Source organism: Podarcis bocagei (assembly GCF_964188305.1).
Source record: "Podarcis bocagei genome assembly, chromosome: 6".
In the NCBI taxonomy this organism is placed as follows: Eukaryota; Metazoa; Chordata; class Lepidosauria; order Squamata; family Lacertidae; genus Podarcis; species Podarcis bocagei.
In genome coordinates, this window is record NC_138130.1 from 22,904,135 (window position 1) to 22,929,657 (window position 25,523).

Genomic DNA, 25,523 nt, shown 5'->3' on the forward strand with positions numbered 1-25,523 from the left:
ATATCAGAAAATTAGAATATTAAATGAAATCAGCACAACAAGGACTGCAAATAGAGCAATATTGAACCTCTGAGAAGTAGAAGCATGCATATGGACTCAGTGCTTGGTTTGGGCCCCTTTTGCATCAATTACTGCCTCAATGCAGCGTGGCATGGATGCTATCAGCTTGTGGCACTTCTGAGGTGTTATGGAAGACCAGGAAGCTTCAATAGCAGCCTTCAACTCTTCTGCATTGCTCGGTCTCATGTCTCTCATCTTTCTCTTGGCAATGCCCCATAGATTCTCTATGGGGTTCAAGTCAGGCGAGTTTGCTGGCAAATCAAGCGCAGTAATCCCATGGGCATTGAACCAGGTTTTGGTACTTTTGGCAGTGTGGGCAGGTGCCAAAGTCCTGCTGGAAAATGAAGTCAGCATCCCCATAAAGCTTGTCTGCAGAAGGAAGCATGATGTGCTCCAAAATCTCCTGGTAGACGGCTGCGTTGACCCTGGACTTAATGAAGCACAGTGGACCAACACCAGCTGATGACATGGCTCCCCAAATCTCTTTTCTGATGAGAGCAGCTTTTGCATCTCATTTGGAAACCAAGGACCCAGAGTCTGGAGGAAGAATGGGAAGGCACACAATGCCAGATGCTTGAAGTCCAGTGTGAAGTTTCCACAGTCTGTGTTGATTTGGCAACCCTGCTGCATTTTGAAAGGCACTAGTATAATTTATTTTTTCATCCTGTGCTGCTGACTGCTTCACTAGGTTCCCTTTTCCATGGTGTAAAAGTAGGCTTTGTGTGCCTGTAGCATTAGCAGTGATTGTCACATGTCCACTTTCTGCTAATTGTGATGCTATTTGCACAATGAGTACAGCAGCAACTTCTTCAGCAAAGATCTCAGTGTAACTTGTTTTTCATGTATCTCCCAACTTTTCCTTGTGACGTTACCATAGTGCCACTTAATGTAGGTTCCATGCTGACCGAGCATGTTTTTATATGTTCCTTACTTTTGTCCATGGAATAAGGTAGAGGAGTCCTACCTTATCAACAACACACATTGTTCCCTCAGGTGCAGTCCGTGTACTTGTAGTCTGAGTAACAATTGGCAGTCAAGACTTCTGGAGTTTTCTTTAGAGTGGACTTACCACTCTTCCTCATAAGCTGTGCTTCATCCACAACCCACACTATAAGTATTCTTTAAATCCCTACAACTGTCTGTCTTTTGAGAAAACTAAGTGCATTCTCTATGAGAGAAGTGTGTGCCCACTGGTGAGTTTCATTTGCAATGACAGCACCTTTCTTTGACATATGCATTGCAATAAAAGGTAAAGGTAAAGGGACCCCTGACCATTAGGTCCAGTCGTGGCCGACTCTGGGGTTGGGGCGCTCATCTCGTTTTATTGGCTGAGGGAGCCGGCGTACAGCTTCCGGGTCATGTGGCCAACATGACTAAGCCGCTTCTGGCAAACCAGAGCAGCGCACGGAAACGCCGTTTACCTTCCCGCTGGAGCGGTACCTATTTATCTACTTGCACTTTGACGTGCTTTCGAACTGCTAGGTTGGCAAGAGCGGGGACCGAGCAACGGGAGCTCACCCCGTCACGGGGATTCGAACCGCCGACCTTCTGATTGGCAAGTCCTAGGCTCAGTGGTTTAACCCACAGCGCCACCCGCGTCCCTTATGCATTGCAATAGGTTGCTGCAATTTCCTCATTGTCACACTGTTGGGGGGGGGGGGGAGAAGTGTGCTAGTTGTCGTATAGTGTCTTCCCTATAGCCTCTGCTTTTTCAGCTTTCATCCTCTCTCCTCACTTCATTATCCTACCAGAGATATTTACCCAGCCTTTTTGGCTGGGGTCCAGGAACGGGGAGGAAGACGACAGTCAGTGATGCTTATTGTGAGGCTCTGTGGGTGTCTATGAGTGTACCTGTTGTCGGCTGTGAAGTGTAGGAGGGGGACGTATGTGCCTTTTGGAGCTAATGCAGTCCTTCACCATCTCGTCACAAGAAGCATGGAACTGTGTATATTTGTGTCTTGCCTGCCAGGTTAGAATGCCTCAGTAGATTCAGTGGCAAAAGCTACTGTTTTCATCAATGTGGGTGAACAGGATTGAAGTGCCAAGTTTATTTTGGGATTAATATTTCCAACCCATTACCTAGATTCTAGTTCACTACAGCAAGTGCTGAGTAATACAAGAACAGCATGTGTGTCATAAGTCTTGAAGAAAACGAAATGAGAGAATTCAAAGGAACTTAGTATTGGCAACTTGAGATTTCCACAGGAACATGACTAGATAATATTTATCCACATCTAGAGCAAATGCCTTTTACTCTTAAGGAACACTAATAACAAACTGATTTACAAAAGGCCTTGGCTTGTATTCAACATAACACTAAGGCTACGATTCCATCAGCACAAGGATTTTTGTTGCAGGCTGGAACCATCTCCTCTCTTCTCTACACCCCCTAAATCTGTTCTGGGAGTTTCCTCAACCATCCAGACTGAATAGGGGGAACTGTGAAGAGCACATGTGGAGGGAACTCCCATTGTGCCAAAGGGAATCCTTGGGTTGGCTTCCACCAGCAGGATGGGGTACTGGAATGCATCCCCTAAAGTTTAATGTTCCTCCTTTGCAATGCAAGTTTGTTACGGAATATAGTTTAATTGATCTGCATTTGCTTCAAGACCCTTTTATCACTGAGATACTGCTGCAAAACGATGCAGGGATGGTTTTTTGCTTACTGCAGTTTTCTAATAATTGAATCTTCAAAGAGTAGAGGATCAGGTACAACTGAAATCAGCAGAAGAGTGAAGGTCAGGTGGGGAAATGGGGTGCAGCCAGCACACCTGACCCCCCCCCTCCATAATATTTGTCCTCATGTGTTCTGCTGAGTTGTAATTGTTAAACTCTGTGTTCATCAGCCAAATTACCCAGTAAAGGGAAGGATCACACTCAAGTTCCTTTCTATGCATGTAGGCGATGTGAGGGAGTTAGAGGGAGACTGTAGGTTGTAGTGCTGGCCTGCATAGTTGAGACCCACAGAATGGAAAGCTGAGCACCCACTGTGTAATGTGCAGATTGCCCAGTGCTGGATCCCTTCAGCATTATTGTAGGTTCATTGGCACCGCAAAACTAGCAGGGCTGGTGGCAGCCATGCACGGCTGATGGATAGTTTAACTCAGTGTATCAGAAATTGTACAGGTGCTTTTTAAGGAGGGTCTTCTATAATAAAAGCCACACATGCCTCTCACCGCAGATTTGAACTATGTAATGGTGTGCCATTTCCTACAATTTGGTTTGATGGACTTTTACACCGGATCACCGAGCTGCTGTTTAGCTTGGCAGATCACATAGCCTTGTTAGCTGAGCAAACAGGTAGTGGGAAAGCCAATGTATTGTTTGTTTTGAGTTGGCGTGAAACCAGGAAAACATAGAAAAGCTGTATGGCATGGTTCCTGGACTAATTTTCTGATGTCACACAATTAGTGTTGCAGTTTCAGAGCTTTTCTATAGCCAATTACCTAGAGGGGTAGAATGTATTGTACGCTGCGCAAGAACGGCACCTTTCAACTCCAACAAACCTGCAGGAGTTGATCAGCAGTGTTAAATACCTGATTTTACACTTGTATGGAACTTGAACCAGTATGTTAATTTCTGTAGCTTTAAATATAGTAGAATGGACTCATTAGCAAGCTAAGGGCATTTTTCCCTTTCATCAATTGCTCTTATTGCTCCCTGATTTTTTTTTTTAAGGGCTCTGGAGCAAAATATTTGTGAATCTGTGCATTCACACCCTGTTCTCATTTATTGAAGTATTAAACTTGGAAGGGTTAGCTCAGAACTGTTTTTGTTTGATAAGGTGTGGAGATTTTCTTCTTGTGATGTGTATAAAATTCTGAATTTCAAGCAATGTTTGGTTTAGAAGTGGTCCTCTTCCCTACCCCCCCCACCCTAACTTCTTATTTTATAGTGAGTTAAGGGCTCCATAGCAGCTCAGGACTGACACAGATGGTAAACATTTTTACTGCAGAACACCAGCGGTGAGCAGCATATCACAGAGTTAGAGCTCTCAGCACTGTGCTTGCTCAGCTGTGCATAATCACGCTTGTTCCCTTCTCTCGGGTTTCTAGCCAACTCAGAGAAACTCAGCTAAGCGATTCAATCCAATCCTACCGACATCACAAAGCTGTCGTTTAGTTCCCATAGATGCTGGAGCTAGAAGCTCTGTTGCTAGAGTTACAGAGAACATAGATGATTTTTACAGCATTGTGTGACTGCTTGAAAAATACTTCCTCGCCCTCTCTATAGCCCACTCAGAAAGTCAAAGGCCTTCACAGATTTGTAGAGTTGGAAAGGACCACAGGGGTTAACCAAACCCTGCAATGTAGGAATCTTTCACCCAGCATGGGACTCGAACCCACAACCCTGAGATTAAGAGTCACATGCATGACCCATGCATGCAGCTACCCTTGGCTCCTTTGAGAGGAAGAGCAGGATATAAATCTAATTAATAATTTAATTAATTAGTAAGTCTGCAGCATTAATATCTGGAACTTCTGGCATGTGAATGAATAATAGAAGTGTCACCATGTCTGACTATCCTCTGCCACGAAATAAGATGACCAGATATTCAATTATCAGTGACTGAACTAGAGAAATGATGAAGCCACATCTTTTGGGGCTGAAATTAAGTACCCTTAATGCCTTTGTCCTGGGCCTATGATTTTCCGATGTTCTTAATAGATTAGTTTTCTGTGGAACAAGTAGTGAAGGTTTTGAACACCTTTAAGTCTTCCCAGAAATCTCCTATTGTCATCATACGGTCACCAGGTTGGGTTTTATGGTTCCACCTGGTGGATGAGGGCAGAAGTAGACTTTTGGGACATAGGTGTCTCTCTACTCAGTTTTGCTTCTGCCTCCCATGAAGCAGTCACACAAGCACCCACTTTTCTTTGTTTTGGGCTTGTTAAAATTTCCTTTATACTCTTTTCTTTACCCTCTCTCACTTCCCTCTTTAGCGGTCACCTTCCTCTAACCCTTTCCCACCCTTCACAGATCCTTCTGACTTTTCTATTCCCCTTCCTTAACTCAGTCTTTAAAAAACCCTTCAAACATACAAACTTTTAAAAGTCTCCCCTCTTTCCTTCTCCTTTCCCTCTCCCTATTGACACTTCAGGAAGAAGGTGCTTGAATTGACACAGCCCACCTATCGTCATATGGACTGTGTCTGAGCGCTTCTGTGACTAGTTGAGCTCCTGGCTTGTGGCCTTCGATAAGGCCTGTCCTCCCGTGTGCCCCTTGGTAGCTTGCAAGGCCCTGTGGAAGAGAAAGCGCCTGAAGCAGGTCACTCCACATATCCACATTTGCACTCCCCCTTCTCCTGCATAGCAAGCCTAGCCCAGGGACCCAAGTGCACCTCTCCTCACAACTGATCAGATTTGGGGGTGGGGTGAGGACCCTGCCTCTCAGATCCCTGGAGCCCCCATTCTTCAGTATCTTCTGAAGAGGATGAATTTATGGGGGATCCCTTCCCACTTTGTCTTCTCCACCAGTGCTTCATACCCTTTGCGATGATGCCTGCCCTGGGGGGCTTCCAACTAACAGAGGACATCCTGAGACAGGAGGCCATCCTGGACTCCATTTCCTTAGAAGCAGCCTGATTCCCAACAGGATGGAATACAACAGGTGCAGTAGGCCACATAGGCCTACTTCACATAGCCAGAAGAAGCTATGCCCTCTTAATCCTTTCATATTGGCTACCATTGATCCTGGGGACCTGGGCAGCTCTCAGGCCTTACCTTCACCAGGGACTGACCCCTTTTCCATTCCTGAACTGGATGTAGGGGAATAGAGCCATGGATCTGTGGCAGAGCAGCTACCATCCCATCAACTCCTCCTGGATGACCACTTTTGGCCATTACTGCCTCGCTCTGTAGTCTCCCTAACGGTGAATACTGCCCCATCAGAAACTGCTCCAGCACCATTTAAGGGGACAGCGGTGCTCCCAGAACCGCAGACCTCCAGCAAATTCATACCAACTCCAGGCTGAATGAACCAACCCTATGCAATATAAGAAACTGCTAGCCCTGGTTAATAAATACTACACTTTGGATGCAGCATTTCTGAATCTTTTGAAGGACACCCGTTTCTATACCAGTTTTGAGATCTCTCCTGCGTAAGGGTGGGGGTGGCTAGCTAAACAACATCATAGAAAGGCACCAGGATTTCACTGTGTGATGAGTACATGAGACATTTGCCCTTGCCATCTGTGCAGCATGAACAGCTTCTGTCTTTACCAGGGAATCTCTTACATGAATCAAAAGCTCCTAGTCACACATTGTGAAAAGAAGCATTGCTGCAGATGATACCAACAGAACCAGTCATTTCAGAACTGTGGCCCTCAAGGCAGGTACCACAACTACCACCCAAACAAATATGGAACAAACCTCGTTATCTCTCCCCCTCCCCAATCCAACACACACAACAGCAGCAGGGCAACAAATGCTCCATAGCCGAACCAATGACACCAGAAAGTGAGGGTAGGCTTCAGTCCTTTCTCAGCATCTGGCAGGGGATGGCGGCAGACCTCTGGATCCTCAAAACAATATTAGAGGTCAGCTGTTGGCCACTTGAGCATCGCCTAACTCCTATAATATGCCTTCTCATATTTTGTTGCAGCATTTGGCTGGAGGGTCATTCAATAGGTTCTCCTGTGTTGGGATGTCCCAACTCAATGACCCTATGGTACTCACCTGAAGGGTGGATTTCTCTTGCCATCATAGGGTCATTGGGGCCTCACTCTAATTTGGACTGCAATTCTGCAGTAGGTTGTATTGTTGGTTTTTTCCTTACGTGTTGTGTTGAGACTCTGTGGACTGTTTGTGCTTGGCAAATCCACAAAACTGAGCGGGGAGACAGCTGTGTCCCAAAAGCCTACTTTTGCCTTCATTCACCAGGTGGAACCATACAGGCCAACCCAATGAGTACAAGAGAAATCTACCCTTCAGGTGAGTACCAGTTGCATTTTCTAGTGTGTTTAGTTAGTTGGTGTTTGTTAACTTCTTGAAGCAATGTTATATACCTTCTGTTATGGTGGAAGCTGCTGCATTTGATACAGAAGGTGGGATTTCTAACCCACCTTTCATTGCAACATTAGTCAAGCTATGAATTAAGAATGTTTCTGTTTTTATTAATTTAAATAAGACTTTTTTTTCAATAAACATTTTGATGCAAGTAGTAAGCTAAGGGGATTTCCATTTTAATACAAGCCTGTGACAACAGCAATAACATTCAGTTGTGTCATCAATCTCATTCTGATAGATTATTATAGTCCATTGAATGTAAGTTAGAATCCTGAGTCACATCCCCCCTTTAATAAAATGCAGCCCTTTCTTCTGGCACAATTAATTTTGCCATCTGCCTGGTGATAAGCTATGTTCTACCATTTTCTGTTTTGGTTTACAATGCTGCCCAGGCTTTGTCTTAATATCTCATTGCAGTTCTTGTGCAAAAGTACTGAAATGCTTCCCCCCCTTTTTGTAACATGGAGAAGATCAAAAAATGTCATGCAGTTCCAACCTTATACTGTCAAATGTTTTCTGGGCTAACATTCTTACATTCTCTGTAAGGTATAACTAAAGCCTGACCGGGTTTATTTGAACAATGTAAAGTCAAAGAATCAGCAGCAAAAACAAATACTTCTAATTCATGTACCTTTTCTTTGGTGTTTACCTTGGAGTTGGTGTCTTCCTTAGATAAAACAGTTTGATATTAAACAGTTCCTCTAATTTTACAGGGCTCTGTTTCTTTTTATGGCAACACACACTGTGCAGGAAGGTCATTATGCCGAGGGTAGGAGAAGAAAAGCTGTCAGCATAAAAGAGAAAGTTAACATTGCACATGTTGTCTTTGTTTATGGGGTTCCTGGAATGTGTTGAGATTCATTCCAAATGGGGGTTCGAAATAATTTGTTGCAAAGTGCTGGACAGCTACCTCACAGATTCCTTTACTATGAAAAGGCATTTCTCTTTGAAAGTATGGCTAGCATACATATTTGCCAAAAGGGTGTAGAATATTGATCTCTCTCTCTTTTTTTAAGGAAAAAGTACTCCACAATTGCATCTGTTTATGTTTGTTCAACTGACTTGTTTCATACAGTTTAAGGGATATAGTAGTATTACATGTAACAAGGCCCAGCTGTAGAAACACAGGGGGTGAGAGGAAGATTCCAGGCCACTAATTCCTACCCTGTGAGGTTAGTTCTGTAAAAAGTGTTGCAAGGTAATGCTCTGGTCTATGCACAATGTACTGATAATTTTTCTTATTTCCTGTTGGAACCTGTGACTGTTCTACAACTGGAGGTTGAGCTGATTTTCATTATGGGGTGGGGTGGTGATAGCCAAGCCGCCAGACATTTGTTGGGTGACATTTCACCTACCAAAACATAAACATGTGGAACTAATTGAACATTGATGGATCCTAAGTATTCTTACTAAAATGTTTCTGCACAGGGACAAGGTGTTGGACTTAATGAGTTCAGTGTTTGGCAATTAAAAGGTAAATGGCAAGTAGAAGGAAGGTGACTAGCCAGGAAGTATTAGCCCGAGCCATGAAAAACAGATTCTTCAAACAACTGAAGCACCTGTTTAAGTCTATAACCGGGATGGGGAAATTTTGGCCCTCCAGCTGTTGTTGAACTCTGACACCCATCAGCCCCTGCCAGCATGTCCAATGATCGGGAATGATGGAAGTTGTAGTCCTGCAACATCTGGAGGGCCACAGGTTCCCCATTCCTGGTCTTTTGGATGTTCATGTGTGTGAATCTGGAAATGGTTCCACCTTAGTGACACAGAATGCCTGTTTGAATGTAGACAACCTTCAAGGAATCTTCAGCTGTTTCTGACTGAGGTGGTACATGATTTGCAATTTAATGTAGTGTACAATGGGCAAGACAGTCTTACATTCCTGCCATATCGGAAGCCAGCTCACATGGCCTTAAAGTCAGCACATCTTTGGGTTGTATGTGCTCTTGAGCATGAAAAGGAAATGAAAGAAGTACAAACACCAAAGACTATACAGTGGTACCTCGGGATGCGAAAGGGATCTGTTCCGAAGCTCTGTTCACACCCTGAACAGAACGTAGACGCGACAGCACACCTGCGCATGCACGGGTCGCGTTTCGCCACTTCCGCGCATGCGCGTGATGTCATTTTGACTGCGCATCCGTGAGCGGTAAAACCCGGAAGTAACGCTCTCCGTTACTTCTGGGTCGCTGCAGAGCGCAACCCGAAAGCGCTCAACCTGAAGCGTATTTATCCCGAGGTATGACTGTATATAGCAACCCAGCTTCTGTTCCTCCAGCATCCAAGCTAACATAACCAACTCCTTGGCATGGGTAGAGCCAATCCAGGCAGGCAGGCAGGCAGGCTACATTGATGTTGTGCATTGCACTGAACCTGGAGTGCAGCCTATAGAGAGACAAGAGAAACAGAGGGACAGGAATGAGTAATATTTGGCAGCGGCAGAACAATCTCTGACCTTGGGTATTTGAGAGCAAATAACTGAGTGAGGGTGTTACTAGCAAGGGACTCTTCAGCTGCCCTTGCTTTATTGGAGGGAAGCATACAACAAATGAGTAAATACTTACAATCCCCAGGTATAATTCTGTATGATGTTCCATGTGGCCAGGCTGGGATTCGGCAAGGCAAGGCAAGGCAAGGCAATTCCTTATGAGTTTATTGATGAGGATTGTTATACTGATAGGTAGGTGAAGAAGGGTGATTTTATGCAAGAGACAAGGGGGGGGGGAGAGAACAGAAGAGAGAAATGTTTTTAATCAGCAGAATAAACAAATAAAATGTGGCTACTAGTAAACTAAAGGTGTTAATAGTCACTTTTTAATTAAAATATGAAAAATGAAGTCATATTGAAATGATCTCACTGTGCTGTTATGTCATAGATGCTACCTTTTCAATGAAGGCAATATTTATTTATAGCAGTTATATCCCAGTTGCTGGAAAAGCAGCAAAATTGCTGTTGTCACCATGCTTCTGAAATAGTTAAACCGGTCTCACACACACACACACACACAGAGATAGAGAGAGAGAGAGAGCTTGGATCGATTATTCTTGTTAACATCAGAAGGAGCAGCTCACACAAGTTGCTCAGGAAAATAATTTGGGTGTCAGTGTCACAAATGAAAAAAACCCAAAAAGGAAAAGGAAGCAATTCTCTCGCAACGGGACGTGGTGTAGAGAAGGATAACCTGCCTTCAAAGATTTTGTTTCGACTATTATGATGTTTAATAAATTGTTTGCTTCAAAGGCCTTTGCTACAACAAAATAAGCAGCCTTCCTGCTATTCTTGTTCACTGGTTGCTATAAGTAGCTCATATCCTGTCCTCTCTGGTCTCAGGTGGCCTGCTTTTGTTTGTAAAACTGGAGCTGCTGTTTTAAAGAGCCCTTCCATGTCTTTAAATTATTAGCAAGTTCACAATGTGTTTCAAGAATCAATTGAACTTCTCATATAGAGGCTTGACATTTTGACTCATTATAAGGAACGGTGAACAGGATCTGCCCAGCAAATAGGGCCATCTCATCTAATCTAAAAATGGGGGGAGGGGGCAAGAATGATTGATTTTCCTGTAATATAAATGAGTTCCTCTTTCTGAGGGATTGTGAGCATGTGATAATAGAGGACACAAAGGTAAGCCAGTAGTTTTCAGTATGCTTTCAGACACCGCATCGTGTTTAGAAAGTTAAAAACCCAGTTGGTTGGATCCAGACAGAGTAGTCACATTTATGCCCCATAGAAATCACTTCACAAATAAGTTGAATCACATTGTCCATTTTAGCGTCCATTCACCCAGATTGGCAAGATCGTTCTTGAGCTACTCACAATTCCATTCTCTTCTTATCACTCTGAACAGTTTGGTGTCAATAGTAAATTGTACCACCCCACTGCTTACCCCTAACCCTAGGTCATTTATAGGAAGTTAAAACTAAAGGCTCAAGTACTGATATTTGGTACGCAGGTGGCGCTGTGGGTTAAACCACAGAGCCTAGGACTTGCCGATCAGAAGGTCGGCGGTTCGAATCCCTGAGACGGGGTGAGCTCCCGTTGCTCAGTCCCTGCTCCTGCCAACCTAGCAGTTTGAAAACACATCAAAGTGCAAGTAGATAAATAGGTACCACTCCGGCGGGAAGGTAAACAGTGTTTCCGTGCACTGCTCTGGTTCACCAGAAGTGGCTTAGTCATGCTGGCCAAATGACCCGGAAGCTGTTCGCTGGCTCCCTCGGCCAATAAAGCGAGATGAGCGCCGCAACCCCAGAGTCGGCCACGACTGGACCTAATGGTCAGGGGTCCCTTTACCCTTTACCTTACTGATATTTGGTGGAGAAGCCCTCCAAACTCTAGGTTCTTCCTGTTGCCTTGTGCCCCCTGGTTCTGGCTGCTGTCTCAACCCAGCTCTCACCATTCTCTGAATAGGTGTAGAGCCAAGTTTATATTTACCAGATGTGGGGGAGCCTATTTTTAAAACAGCAGGAGTGCTTGGTGTGTCTGTGGAGGAGTGCCTTTATATTGACATGAAGGCCACTTGAAATATTTTCCTTGAATTTGTTTTATTCTGGATTGTTTTATTTGATGTTTTAATGTGTTGTAAACCACTTTGATATTTTTTCTTTAAAATATAAAGTAGTGTAGAAATGAAATATAGTAATACTAATAGTGCCTAGACCTTCTGATGTGGCGACCACAACCCAGGTTTAAGGTGCCATTTGACAACTACCGTATTTTTCGCTCTATAAGATGCACCAGACCACAAGACGCACCTAGTTTTTGGAGGAGGAAAACAAGAGAAAAAATATTTTGTATCTCAGAAGCCAAAACAGCAAGAGGGATCGCTGGGCAGTGAAAGCAGCAATCCCTCTTGCTGTTCTGGCTTCTGGGATAGCTGCGCACCCTGCATTCACTCCATAAGACGCACACACATTTCCCCTTACTTTTTAGGAGGGAAAAAGTGAGTCTTATAGAGCAAAAAATACGGTAGCTTATATATCTGAGTTTCTAACACTGGAGGAAGCACGATCCAAAACCATCCCTCAGCATGAGGAATTATTTTCTGTGGTTTGGTTCCCAATGAGTGTGATTATGCAAATCTTGGTCATAACTAGATAAAAATATTCATTTATATAGTAGTATCCAGATCCATTCAATAAATGATCAGTAGCATAGGATTACAAACTGTTGACAATAACATTTTTTGTTAATTCTCTACTATTGATCGTTGGCTTTACATGGATACAACCCTATAAACATTTCTATATACTATTGTTAAATTTTGTGTAAACTTAGGAGTTGGAAAATCTACGGTCATTCATGTTACTGAACTACAACTCCCATCATCCCTGACCATTTCCCATTCTTGCTGAGGCTGATGGGACTTGGAGTTGAACAACTTTGTGAGCGTATAAACAAACACTAATAGGCTTTCTGATCCTGTTGTGTTGTGATTATGTTTGGTGTGACAAAAGGCTGCAAGTGTGTTGGGGTTTTCTTGTGCTTCACCGCCTGTACAGTGGTACCTCGGGTTACAGACGCTTCAGGTTACAGACTCCGCTAACCCAGAAATAGTACCTCGGGTTAAGAACTTTGCTTCAGGATGAGAACAGAAATCGTGCGGCAGCGGCGCAGTGGGAGGCCCCATTTGCTAAAGTGGTACCTCAGGTTAAGAACAGTTTCAGGTTAAGAACGGACCTCCAGAACGAATTAAGTTCTTAACCCGAGGTACCACTGTACTAGACTACTTCCAGCAGAACCAGATTGTTCCCCACCCCAGAACGATGTGTAGCAGGCAAATAGACAAGAAGGTATCACTGTAATCCTATTATATTTAGCGAAAATGCTGCAATGCAAAGGGTCAATGAACTTCATAGAAGGAGATTTTTGAGTGAAACTCAGTACTCACTTCAGTAACCATTCCTATTCTGCAAAGCATGTGTTTTTTGAATATTGATTGTGTTCATTTTCTGCTGCAAAATACATTAATTGATAACTACCTGCTGGTGTTGAATCAATCTTGTGTGAAGCCTGGAGACAGGTTTGTCAGGTAGGGTAAATAATATTGATCCCATCTTTAAACTAAGTAGAGCAGAGGATAAATTAATTGAGTTTGAGTAGTTATTTAATTATACTCTACTGATTATTTAAACGTCAGGAATTATTTGATATCATGAGGCAAGTTCAATCCACAAACAAAGTGTTTCAAGTTAGCTTTTTAAAACTCAGAGTAAACTTACTCTTTCTTGATAAGAGCAGTTTGCCACATCTGATAGGATTTTGTGGCATTGCCAGCGCTGCTCCTGAGAGATACAGTTCCTATGTGGGTCTCCTCTCTTGAAGTAGAGGACTCTTAAGGGGTAATTAAAGTGCTGCTTTGTCTTTTTAGGATTTTAGTGTACTATATGGTACTATTGTGTTTTAGTGTTGTTATATGGATATGGCAGGAATGGTTATCTTTTGTAAATCACTTAAAATTATTCCGGTATTACATGGTATATAAATGTAAGAAATAAATAAGCAAAATATTCCTTGCATGCACATAGTCTATAATGATATATCGGGTTGTCATGACTTGCTCAAAGATCCTCTCCTAAACTGTGCAAGTAGCATGTGTTCATATGATAATAACTCCTAGCCTCCTCAACACTAAGATGATGGGTGTCAGGCCTCAAATTGTTATTGCTTCCTAGACTTATCAGTCAGCTGAACTGTGAAGGATGTGAAAATTGATAGCATTTCATTTATGTAAAATATTAAAAAATATGCAGACAAATACATGTTAAAATGCCATACAGTAAAACAAATAATAAATGCATTAGAAAAGCATTAATGCATAAATCAGAACTGATTCTTGGCCTTATATTTTTGTTTGTTGGTTCAGAATACATAAACATATCTCATATTCAATTAAATACTGAAATGCCAGCCTTTTCCTTACTGCCCAACCTCCCAGACGTCTCCAGTTTTGGTTGACCAAATCAATATCAGATGATCAGATGTAATTTTCTAATTACCTGGAGCAGAGGGGGAAGATGACTCCCTGAAAATAGGTTGCCGCTCTGTGCACTGTGTTTGTAGCTGTGTTATACACTAAAATTAAGTCTTAATTGGAAAACAAAAACAAAAATCTGACTCACTTCAAACAACAGCTGCAAAATATTGCCCTGAGGATGGAGGTTAACTCACTTGTGAAATAACGGCCAAAGCTCACACTCTTAATAACTGTTTTCTTTAGCCCTTGAGAAAACTCCATAATTTAATGTGAAATGCTTGGCAGAAAGAGCTTCAATTTAGAGACTGGCTCAGCAGGGAAGAAAAGAGTTGAAAACTCTCTTGTTACAAATGCACTTATATTTGCAACTTTATGTAATCTTCTCCCAAAAGTAAAAAATTTAAATGTTTGAGTTTGGTTCATAAATAATTGTGTGTGTATATATACATATACCGTATTTTTCGCTCTGTAAGATGCACTTTTTTCCTCCAAAAAAGTAAGGGGAAATGTCTGTGTGTCTTACGAAGCGAATGCTGCACAGAGGAGGGACAGCTGGGAGCCATGGCTCACTTTAAAGCAGCAAAGCGGGAAAGGAGCCGCTTACACGGGTGTAAAGCAAGCACAGCAGGAGCTGTGTAATCCCTCCACCCCCGCGCTTGGCCGCCCCATTGGGATGGGTGCTCACACTGCCCCCTTGGGATGACACTTGTGTGGGCATTCTTGTGTACATTCTACATACAAGGATGATAAAGCAGAAAAGACTAACATATAAGATTCCTTTTAAACCAGAGGTAGTAAAATATGCTAAGGAGCATGGAAACAGAGCAGCGGAGAGACATTTTGGGCCACCTCCAACTGGAAAAAATGGTGAGAGTGGAGGAAACAGGAGGATCAGCTGCAAAAAGCAGATAAGCACACTTTTTGTGGAAATGCTGCAAAGTGGCCACAGTTGGACGTGGCCATGAAAGAAACCACCGGAATAATGGCTTCTCAGTCTCTACAAAAATGATAATATATGAAGCCAAATGCACTACTGTAGAGAAAGGGATTCACAATTTTACTGGATCACCATCATGGTGCTACAGGTTTATGAGGTGATGTGGCCTTGCTATGCGCACCAAAACTAGAATTGCACAAAAATGCCAGAAGAATATGAATATAAGATTCTGTCATTTCATAAATTTGTAATTGATGCTAGGAAGAGAAATGGGTTTGAAATGGCCAGATTGGGAATATGGATCAAATCCCGCTAACCTTTGATGTGCCATCTAATAGGACTGTTGATCTGAAAGGTGCCAGAACTATTACCCTGAAAACTTCTAGACATGAGAAAACCCATTACACAGTTGTGTTGTTTTGCTGTGCAGACAGCACCAAATTGCTACCCATGTTAATTTTCAAAAGGAAAACCTTTCTAAAAGAAGTGATTCCAAGAGGAGTTGTTGTACATGTTCATGAGAAAGGATGGATGGACGAAAATGGAATGAGAGTATGGGTTGAAAAAGTATGGTCCAAATGTCCTGGAGGGCTTTTGAAAAAACCTGCCTTATTAGTACTTTACCAGTTTAGAGTACATATTAGTGAAACTACAAAAAAGTGCTTTAAAGAAGTGAAGACTCATCTAGCTGTAATTCCTGGAGGTCTTACCATCCAGTTGCAACCTCTAAATGTTTCCATCAACAAGCCATTTAAAGTCTTTTTGTGAGAAGAGTGGACTGCTGGTAATCATGATCTGACACCTACTGGATGAATGAAGAGGCCCACTATCACTCAAGTTTGTGAATGGGCATGGCACTCGGTGAAGGAGGAAATCATTGTACAGTCATTCAAAAAACGTGGCATTAGCAATGCTTTGGATGGAAATGAAGATGGTATCTTATATGAAGATAGCGAAGAAAGTGATGTCAGTGATTGTGAGCAACTGAGCTTCATAAATTCGGACTCTAGCACTGATGAGTTCTTGGGGTTCACAGAAGGCTAGAAGAGAACTCGAACCTTAAAGTCTCTCTTCATTTGTTAATGACAGTGATGATGGTTCTTAATGCCTCTGTTGACTGCTGTTCACTTTACATGGTTGAAATATTTTTATATACCAGTAGTTTATTAAATAGTCTAGTACAACTTTTGATTCAGAATATTTTTTTTCTTGTTTTCCTCCTCTAAAAACTAGGTGTGTCTTACGGTCAGGTGCGTCTTATGGAGCAAAAAATACGGTAGATTAAGCAAGGAACAACATGCAGTAGCCAAACTATGTAAAGTTCAACAGAAATTTCTCCCATGTTGCATATGCATCTTTGATGATCCAACTATTAAAGCTCTTCCTATTCTTAATAAGAGTTTAGGTTCACTGGTTCATTTCAAGCAAAACATCTGAATTCTCTAATATACTCCTGTGCAATTGGCTGTTATTGCTGTTGCTTCATGTAAAACCATTGTGCAGCAATGATATTCAAAAGTATATAGCAAATCTTCACTTTTTTGATAATTAGAAATGGAAGCAAAAACCCCCATCTTTAAAGCACTGAAGAGATTGCTAACCAGATTCAAGCTGAGAGTCAAGTTTTGCCTGTACATTTTGTCTTTATTGGCAGGGTGCAGCCTATTTTCCTGTGATACATTAAGGCTCAGCACCCTGAACTCTCATCTGACCTACCCCCCGCATCATTTTTTGTAGTGCCATTTTAAATCTGCCAAAGTGTTTTAGTCTTTTATCAACTTTTATCTAGTGTCTCATAGTACATTTTATATTTCATAGCCAAGTGATTTGTACAGTACATGTGTTTTTGTGGTGTCTCCCCCCCCCCCAATAATTGAGTCTGTATTATCTGGTCATAGCCAATTCACATGATCTTGGTCATAAGGCTTGTTGGAGTTGGTGCATTGACAGATCCCCATGAGTTACCTGAGGCAAATTCATTATATCTGTTCACTTGTGGATGCCATGGCAGCTAGTCTTCATCTTCCTTCCGGAGGGGTATGGTGTCCCGCCCTCCCCCAATCAGGAATTACTGCAAGGGAGGGCAGACTTTAGTCTTTCAAATTCCAGTGGTGCCCTATGCGAGGCCAAAATTTGGTGCCCACCCCGCCTCTCGCCTTCCATTCCGCTCAATTCACACGTCATAGTTGCGATGCCCTGTGGTGCCCCCTAGGCTCGGAGCCCAGTGTGGTGGAACCAGTCGCACTGCCCTAAATCCGCCTCTGATTCTTGGCATCTGACAGCTAGTTTAGTACAGCCCTGGTATATTTGTATATGCGCTGTACAATTCCTTGCACAATTAATTCATCATGAAAAGGGGGTGAGTGGCTCACACAAGCTGGGCCTGCACAATTTGCATTGGGAGGTTGCGTTGCCCGGGGTGTGTGTGGGAGGAGTCACCCTCTCGTACCCCACAGTGTGTGTAACCTGTGTCAGGGTCCTGCATGATTCAGTCCTTCCAAATTTGCCTTCGGATTAACTAATATATTTAGAATAAAACCTTAGAAGTTGGAATGTCTAATATTACTAATTACATTGGCAGGCTCATTTCGTGAAAAAGTTGTCCTCGTTGACATTTTCTTTTATCAAACTAGAAAGAGAAACCCAGGTGTTTCATTCACAACCACTCTCTTCCATACATAGGCCCAGGAGCGATTAAAGTGATGAATTGCGTCAGCATAACATATTGACACTATCAATTGGATGTTATCAAACAGCTTAAACTAATGGAATGATTTACTTCATGTTTAACTGCCTTTTTCAATTAAAGGTAGCAAATGCTGTGGGACTTGAGCCTAAGTGAACAAACCATATATTTTCTCCTGTTAACACCAGCATCGCTGACATGCATGTGATGGGAGTGTTACCCTATTGCTGCAGGCTGTAATGGGCTAGTTTAAATGGTCATGAGGGAAAAAAAGTGATTAATGATTAGGAACAGGGCTGTTACACAGCTTCACAGCTCTTTTTCCTCCACACATTTCCATTCGTGTCAACTAGCTGCACACTTGGGAGGTGTTATTTCCAAGTAGTCAACATAGTTTATTTCTGCTGCTATTTGTTTCCATTTCATGAGTCCCTTTGGTTGTGCAGCTAGAGCTTACATTTCTTTGGAGTCGTCAGCTTTGCTAATGATAAAAGTGGATTATGTACCACTCTTTATTAGCATAGTGAACAAAACCTCAACCATTGCACTTGAGTGTCATGGTAGACACAGGAGGATTCCTTTCTTTATTGCATGTTGACCCTGGGACAGTGGGATACGTCTGGGAGGAGCTACTGAAATTAGTTGGGTATTAAACTGTTGTCTTGCAATAACAATTATTGCTACGCATCAAGAAATTGCAGGTTCAGCATGTACAGCAATGCCCATTAGTGCTCTTTTGTTAATAAACTTCATATCTCTATCCTTCATTGGGCTGCTTCTAGACCTTTTAAAATCTTTGAGGGTGCAAATAACGTGGTAGACCATGGTGATCTGACAGAGACAAATTACAGTTTCCCAAAAAGCTTCCAGCTAAATCCTTCACCAAAGACAAACAATGAAACTTAACTATGGTAAAAAATCAAGTCCTTTAATGGCTTGGTAACTAGTTATAGAATAATAAGCAGAGCACTGGAGCAAATACACACTTTCCACAATGGAGAAAACATAGGAACCTGCTTCATCCCAAGTCAGAGCCTTGATCCAGTCTGTTTTGTGTATAGAGTGGCTGTAGTTTTAGGCATGAGTCTGTCCCAGTCCTACCTGGAGATACCGGGAATCACACTTGGGTCATTGTATATACAAAATGTGTGCCATACCGCTGAGCAACAGCAGTTCCCTAAAAGCATCTGTATTAGGTCTCCTAAGTATTTTAGAATCAGTGCTATTGAAACCTAGAGGAAAAGAGGTGGCCATATTTTCAGATGATATTTAAGGTGGTGGAAATTGAAGCAGAGAGCAAAGCTCTCCAAAATATTTCTCTAAACTGAATGAATAGTCAACAGATGGGCAAATGAGATTCAGTGAAACTAAGTGCTATGTTATTCACATTTTTTTAAAAAAGAAATCCTACAACTTCAATCCTGAAGTTAGCTCGATGTGCAAGAAAATGAAACCACCAGTATCATAAAGTTTGTATAAATTGTATAAATCTGTGGCAGGGTCATATTTGGAACACTCAGTATGGTCATCCTAACTCAAAATAGAGCTAGAAAAGTGCAGAGAAGACTAGAAATACGATCTAGAATTTGGAACATGCTCTCCATAAGTAAAAGACCAGGTCTTTGTGATCTGTATGGGAGGTCCTTCTTCTGGTTCTGCAAATGGGTGTGGCCCCTCCTGCAGTGACTCAAGTTAGGGTCTTCTCTGTGGTGTCATCTTGTTTGTGGAACTCCCTCTTCGGAGTTGCATCAGTCAGTCTTTCTTCATCAGGTCAAGACATACCTGTTCATTCAGGCCTTTGTGATCCTGTTTGAATAAAGTAAATCATTTGTGACTTTTTAGTTTAGACAAAAGATAACAAAGTGAACATGATACAGGTATAAAAACAGGTGAATGGTGTGGGAAAAGTAGATGGGGAGAAATTTCAGTACCAAGGGAAGGTATTCTAATTAAATTAATTGGTAGTAGATTCAGCCCAAATGCAACCACACGTAAACCCCCTTGACAGAATGTATTATTTATTTGTGGAATTCACTGCTGCAAGATGTGATGGTGGCCCTTGGGAGCAAAGAAAGGAGAGATGTTGCTTGTGTGCCACACTTTAGGGATTCCCTGAAATATTTGGCTGGTCCCTATTGCAAACGAGGCTGTGGTTGATGGGTACTTGATCTGATGTCTCAGGGCTCTTTTTATGTGGTACAGAAGGGACATTGTGTAGGAATTTTCCAATATTTTCATCAAGTTTTTTACTATCTCTGTGTTCATAAGACATAAGGGAGGGAAACAGTGTCGCCATGATGTCATAATCCATGTAATGTACTTTGAGAGGAAGGGTGTTGCTGCCTAAAAAAACACATTCACTTTTCCCTTCTAAAGCTAGCTGAAATCGGATGCTGGAGGCTATTTGGGTTAGAAAATACGCCTGACAGATGAAGTAGTCTATTCTTGTGACCACAGTATTGAATTTGCTCTTTTGAAGTATTGTACAGCAATGCTCTTGTTTGCTCAGTGTGCTTCCCTGTAGTGGGGCCCAGAAATATTATTGTGCAACTCTAGGCACATCATTTAAAACAGTGGCTTTCCATTGTTCCAGATGTGGGCCCCTTGCTTTACCCTCAGTCTACAGCATGAGGTTCAGTTAATTTGTTTAATACCTTATCTTCGGTTGCTTTTTATTTTTTTATTTTACTAAGTTACATTCGTCAGATGTGTGACAACCCACCCCCCATTTTCATTTTTACAACCCCACACAGGCAGCAGAACTAGAAGATTACAGAGTGGCTTGGGCAACCCAGCCAGATGTGCAGGCTATAAAACAAATAAAATTCTTATTCTTATTCTTATTAGTAGTAGTTGTAGTAAACCTAGACACATAGCTAGCAGACTCCATTTACTTTACTAGGTTACTAGTTGTTCAGGCCTGATCTGGAGTGCTCCTCTCGTTCTCTTTCTTCAGCCATACATAGGCTACATGTTATATCAACCTCAAACTTTTTAAATGGCCATGCCTGAGTTTCAGCCAAAGATCCTTGGAACTGTAGTTGAATGAAAAGACTCTTAATCTCTTTCAAACCCAGACCTGCTGAAAACTACAATTTCCTGGGAATTTTCTTGATAGCTACAGTGGTTTTAAATCACTTTACACAAATAGTGTGTTCCCTGCTCCCCTTTGCAGTGCTGACAGTACTTGTGTGGCCCAACCTAGGTCAGGTGTTTACCTGGCTGGCTATGCCATGCCAGCACCAGCTGAAGACCAAGGGTTAACATTTGCAGCTATGATATCATTATGTACTTGGTTCACATATGCTGTTTCTGCTACTTTATTATTTGAGGTCTTTTCCCCTGCTAACATGATGCATTTAACAATGAAGTGAATCCTATCTCTTGTTTAGACCAAATAAAAATAATAATAATAATATTTATTTATTTATTTATTTATACATACATACATACATACATACATACATACATACATACATACATACCCCGCCCATCTGGCTGGGTCCCCCCAGCCACTCTGGGTGGTTTCCAACAAAACACTAAAATACAATAACCTATTAAACATTAAAAGCTTCCCTAAACAGGGCTGCCTTGGATTTGAATATGGATTTGAAGTTGGAGAAAGAATCAAGGAATTTATTTTAGATGTCCAAATGCTATCACACAATTAAGCTCAACATTTCATTTAGTTTTCCATGTATTTCCCCCCTCTTTACATATACCCCCCCCCCCCAGTCTTGAAGTAGGAAAATTTTGTTTGGCTAATGTTGTAAAGTCGTGTGTGTGTTCTACTACAGACATAAGATTGGGCAGGCAAAATATATGAGGAAACACCCCTCCCATCAGACATTATGATAATCATGCATTCTTCTACAGTCTACTGCCATGAAGTCAAAGTGTAATGTGTGAAACTTCAACTGTTAGTGAAACAACACATTTTGCTGGAAGGTTGTTGACAAACTGTAGGTAATAGGCCTTTCTGAGATGTGGTACACCAAAATCATGATGTATTGCTTCCCCTTAATCTCCCCACACTACATTATCTTATTTACAAATAATATTTTTGCTTAGAGCCGTTAGTATTTTAACAATCAGGTTTGTTTCTGCCCAGGTTGAGAGTTTTGTAGATGTTGGGACATTCTTAATTCTAGTCAACACAGGAATTTGTATTTCGGTTTGGGGAAACACTTGCATTTCTTAACTTTGTGAGCCTTGCTTTAAAGTTTAGCTTTTACATTTATTTTTATTTTTTAATTTCCTAACCCAAGCTCAGTTTTGCCTACAATATTCTACCCGCGGTGGCTTAAAGAAAAACCATTTTTTGTAGGCAGCAGCCTTCTTCATGCACCTGATAAAGTGGGCTATAGTCCATGAAAGCTTATACCACAATAAAACCATTAGCCTTTAATGTGCCATAGAACTCTTTGTTGGTTTTGCTACAACAGACTAGCACGTCCACTCTGCCAGAAATCATTGAACACATGTCTTAATTTAGTTCTCTGTGGAAGTCCACCCCCTCCCTTTAAAGATATTGCTTCTAAGCCATGAGGTAAACTCTTTCTCAACACATCAGTGTGGCACTTTTTTGTAGTTTTTCAAGAAGTCTTCAGCTCATGAGCAGGTTTCAAAGGAACCTCATCTCCATGTAGTTTTGCCGGATAATCCTTTATCCACCATCTTCAGCTCTCATTCCCTTGATTTCTTGCCTGTGGCTACGTTTCTATCTCTGCATCAATTAGCCCAGTGATTTATACAACAAGCAAGCAGTTTAGAGGTAAATGGTACACAATTAACATCTCATTCCACCATAAAGGGTATGCTAAATACCCCAGTCACTGCTTTCTCTGCCTGGAATTGAAATAAGTGTTTGTCCTAATTCATATGCTATCTGATGTGAAGTGGGCCTGCTTTGTGCTGTACTACACCATTAATCTAATTATAGATAGCTGCAAATGAAGTGCTGTCTGAGCACAGAGGCTGAAGAAAAATAGAGCTTTTGTCATTTAGCATGACTCTGTGAAGCAAGATCACACTTTGCATGGCAGCCTGGCAAAGTGGAGATCCAAATAATATTGCGGCCTGTTGCATGCGTTCTAATTACGAGAGCCTTGTAAACAGAAGTAGACGCCCGGTGTAAATAGAGCTGTAGTTACGCTGTCATGTGGTTTATAGGAGGAAAATCCTCCGAGTGCGGTTGTATTAAATGATGCATCCTGATTGACAGCTACCTTGAGACTGCGCTGATGGAGTTGTCAAAGCATTATGCTAACAGGCTGCTCCAGTGACTGCAGATGTACAGAGCTCTGCTATTCAGACAGCTTTCTAACTGTTATCTGTTCATTTTACCTTGTCCGGCTGTGTTGTAACTCCACACGAGGACAGCTACAAGCTTTATTTCTGTATGCTTTTGACTCTGACTGCTCAACCTTAACCTAAAGTGGAAGGAATCTGTTTTGTGAGGCTTTAATCTTTATTGGGGAGTTTTTTCCCACTAGAGTGTTATATATTACATGGTGGATTTAAAGGTGGGAAGTGTGAGCAACATTAATTGCTATTTTAATTAAGTTTGTGTTGCTAGGACCTGTACTAGAGAAGTGGTGACATTCTCCTTTCTATCCCTCATCCATTAAATATTCAATTTTTAGGAATCCCTTTTGTATTGCCACAGGGTGTTTTTTTTATTACATAAGGGATTTGTTTCTCCCACTTAAACCAGGGATTATTGTGGCACAAGTGCACTACAACTCATTTGTCTACCAGAGACATGCTAATAATGTAGGAACTGGGAACTCCATTATAAAAGTCAAATTGTGTAATTGTGATATAGAGCAGATAGTTTTCTTGCAAAAGGTGACTGGTACAGTCCCTGGCACCCAAAGTTGGGCTGGAAAATATTTTTGTTTAAAACCTTGGGGATCTGCGAGTCTCAGATCCATTTTTTTATCAAGGTGAAGAAGTGTGCATGCACACGAAAGCTTATACCAAGAACTAACTTAGTTGGTCTTTAAGGTGCTACAGGAAGGAATTTTTTTACAAAGAATCTTGTTACACATTAAAAACATTGTGAGCTAACATATTCATTGTTGCATAACATTTTGTGGACTAGATACATTTATTGTTATCCTCACGTCGCAGGTAAAGGAATTTCAAAAAGAGACGCAAGCCTGGAGCAGTTGCATCAGAACTAATAAAGAAGTTCTACTCTATTGCTTTAGGCTTAAGAGGAACATGAATCCCTTGAAGAAGACTCTTGCCTATGAAAAATTATGCTACAATAAAATACGTTAGGGCTGTATCCAAAAACGCCATTGCACGGGTGGAACAACATCTGCTCATGCAACAGAATGACCCCATCTCTTCCTCTTGCACCTGCAAATCTGTTCTGAAGGTTTCCCCAGCCTTCCAGAATACTGGGAAGTCACAGGTCATTCCACATGTACAATCACTTCACTGGATTCAGCCCTTATGCCAATCACTTCACTGGATTCAGCCCTTATGCCAGGCATAGGCAAACTCAGCCCTCCAGCTGGTTTGGGACTACAACTCCCATCATCCCTGACCACTGGTCCTGTTAGCTAGGGATGAAGGGAATTGTAGTCCCAAAAAATCTGGAGGGCCGAGTTTGCCTATGCCTGCCTTATGCAACCCAACCCTTAGTCTTAATGTGCTAGTAGACTTTTTAAAATTATTCTTATTTTTAGTGCAACAGACTAATACAACTACCCCAAGAAACATAGACAATAGTTTTAGCAGGAAGCTGCTAAAACTACTGTCTATGGTCTTATGCATATAATGTATAATTGTGATATAGAGCAGATAGTTTTCTTGCAAAAGGTGACTGGTACAGTCCCTGGCACCCAAAGTTGGGCTGGAAAATATTTTTGTTTAAAACCTTGGGGATCTGCGAGTCTCAGATCCAATTTTTTTTTTATCAAGGTGATTGTGATTGGCAAATTTGGCCTCTGCAATAATATAGGATGTGCCTCATTTAAGGTTTTGAGAGGTAGTCTGCTTTTGGCAGACCTTACTGGTCTTACCTTCTGCAATTGCTTTGATAGCTCAGTTGGTTAGAGCGTGGTGCTGATCACAGCGAGGTTGCAGGTTCACTCCCCATATTCCTGCAATGCAAGGGGGCTGGACTAGATGATCCTTAGGGTCCCTTCTAACGCTGTGATTCCTTACACAGCCACTCACCTTCACAAAGAAAAAAAGCCTCGCAGATCCCCAAGGTTTTAAACAAAAGAAAAAAGCCTCCATTTTATTTATGTAAAGCTTTGTCACTTTCCAGTTATAGTCAAAATGGAATGATGGCAATTTGGTGATATTTGTAAGCTTCCAGTCATCTTTGTTTCAGAGCCAGGCCTTGTTCAGTTGTTTTGGTCTTCCAAAGTGCTTTATGCTTCTCATCAAACCAGTCCACATGTTAACATCCTTGGTGTTGCAGTTCACAGGCACCCCTTGGTCAGGCTGTTTCTCAACGTTGAGAAACTATTTTACAAAGGAATGTTTTTTGGAGGGGGGAATCTTCCATCAGAACTTATAAAAAGGGATCCCTTTTCTGTATTACTTTGCCATCCTATGTTCACAGGGGTCATTTGTTCTCAACTGTGCTCCCAAAGGACCTTTCCGGAGAAGTTTGCTTCTTTTTTAACTTTTTGATTACAATAGCTCAGTTCTCTCCCCCCCCTCCAAACAGACTAAAGAACAATAAACAAATACAAAAGGAAAGGGAACAGCTCATCAATAACAAAGGCCTGCATTTGAAAGCATTTGGCTTACTGACTCTCACATCTCATTCCAAGCAAAGCAGGAGTCCTGCAGAGAAAGGAATCTAGAAGATAGGAAAATATTAAAATAGTAAA

At 41.8% G+C, this 25,523-nt stretch overlaps 2 protein-coding genes across 9 annotated transcripts in view; one reads left to right on the forward strand and one right to left on the reverse strand.

Annotated features, from left to right (window-relative positions):
- The window catches only part of PCCA (propionyl-CoA carboxylase subunit alpha), a 205,197-nt gene that overhangs the window by 156,580 nt on the left and 23,094 nt on the right, over positions 1-25,523 (forward strand). The gene's annotated exons all lie outside the window — the stretch shown is intronic.
- The window catches only part of GGACT (gamma-glutamylamine cyclotransferase), a 58,752-nt gene continuing 42,950 nt past the window's right edge, over positions 9,722-25,523 (reverse strand). For 4 of the 8 annotated variants that reach the window (XR_014009210.1, XR_014009212.1, XR_014009214.1 and 1 more), the window contains one exon: positions 18,569-19,467. The gene's annotated coding sequence lies outside the window, so the exon portion shown is untranslated. Of the gene's footprint in view, positions 9,741-18,568; positions 19,468-24,698; positions 24,856-25,523 lie in introns of those variants that run through there. The other 4 variants (XR_014009211.1, XR_014009213.1, XR_014009215.1 and 1 more) reach the window with 2 other exon arrangements.